The sequence below is a fragment of the Gigantopelta aegis genome, chromosome 12, assembly GCF_016097555.1.
Source record: "Gigantopelta aegis isolate Gae_Host chromosome 12, Gae_host_genome, whole genome shotgun sequence".
NCBI lineage: Eukaryota > Metazoa > Mollusca > Gastropoda > Neomphalida > Peltospiridae > Gigantopelta > Gigantopelta aegis.
In genome coordinates this window covers 22,741,609-22,743,182 of record NC_054710.1, presented here as the reverse complement: position 1 = coordinate 22,743,182, position 1,574 = coordinate 22,741,609, and positions in this window count along the sequence as shown.

Below are 1,574 nucleotides of genomic sequence, written 5' to 3'. Positions count from 1 at the left end.
GAAAAACGTTCTACGTCCATGTAGCTGAAATTTGGCAGTTATTTAGGCCCACCAGGCGGATTGATCGTATTAAACAGTTGTGTTTATAGGTTATGTGTATTGACCTCTTTCGCGAATTTTGTATTGTAGTCAGTTTCTATGAAAGGTACAGGTAAAAACCCTTGAAATTCTGGATTTTTTCTACTGCCTATCTACATAAAAGTGTCAAAATATTGAATTAATCCGATGCTTGCATTCGGGGGCAATCTACTCTTTAGACCATAATAAACTGTTGATTTACATTTTTTTTTTTTTTGTTGTTGACATATTTCATACATTTGCGCAGATTGTATCTTTAATTCTTTTAATGTGAGAGAAATAAAATGTACATGTTATAATTAATCATTAGCTGCTTTATTAACGTAAACTATGGAGAAGTGAAACGTTATTTGTTAATATGGCAAGACATTTAATAAAATAGTCCAAACAAAATACATCCTGCATACGTGGCTACTTTCGATTCGTCGAGATGCACTGGGCAATATGTCAGCTCTGTGTGTAAGAGGTCAGCCATCGAAAGTTCTTAAAGGAATAGTAAACTCGAATATGAGTATCAGGTTTTATGTGTTTGTTTTTAAAGAGTATTATTGTTGTTTGTAAATTACGTTCTGGGACAATTCGGCTGAAATGTGGTAGTTGGTTTGGTGACAGTGTATGCGGGTTTTGGGGAGGGGGGTAATTATTGAAGTAATTGGATAACATTAGTAAGTCCGAGTAATAGATGACGGCATGTGTGTGTGTGTGTGTGTGTGTGTGTGTGTGTTTGTGTGTTGTGCGTATGTGTGTGTTTGTGTGTGTGTGTGTTTGTGTGTGTGCGTGCGTGTGTGTGTGGTAATGTATGTATATATGTATGTATGTAGTATTATTAGTATGTCGAGTTTGACTATTACATAAATAGATATTAACGCTCTGGCACAGGGGATACTTAAATGTATGTATTTAGGAATGAATGAAAGCACTTGCTAAGGACTTTTTTTAAAAACTAAAACAGTATTATTTCCTAATTTTTCCCCATGGATTTGAAATTGATTTTAAATTGACTGTTGTGGTATACAAAATAAAACTGTTTTTCGATCACTCTTGTGTTTAATTTGTTTGTTTCGTACTAGGTTTTGTTTATCAGCCGAATACAGTGTATTTGTTGTGATAAGATTGTTAGGAAAAGGGGTAACAAACAAACAAACCGATGAAAAATGGACTGGGTTACAAGCTTACACGCAAGCTTAGGCGGCGGGTAGTCACGTAGAGACTAAAATATCATTGAGACTTGGTTCTTTTTTCTGTGTGCAATAACCGAACGTGATGTAATGTGGGGTTTTTTTCATAACAGTTTGCAGCTTTAAAAATTGTTCCTTCATAATTTTGCCAATACGTCGATTGTAAGTTATTCGACAAATTAGTTTATCTCTTTCTTCGGCTTTACCCGATTTGAAATAGCTTTTTTGTCGGTACTGTTCGAATACAGATGACCTCACGTTCAAGTCTGAGGAGGTCTGTTTCGTCTTTTGAAGTATCAGGGAGTGTTCAGTTCGAAT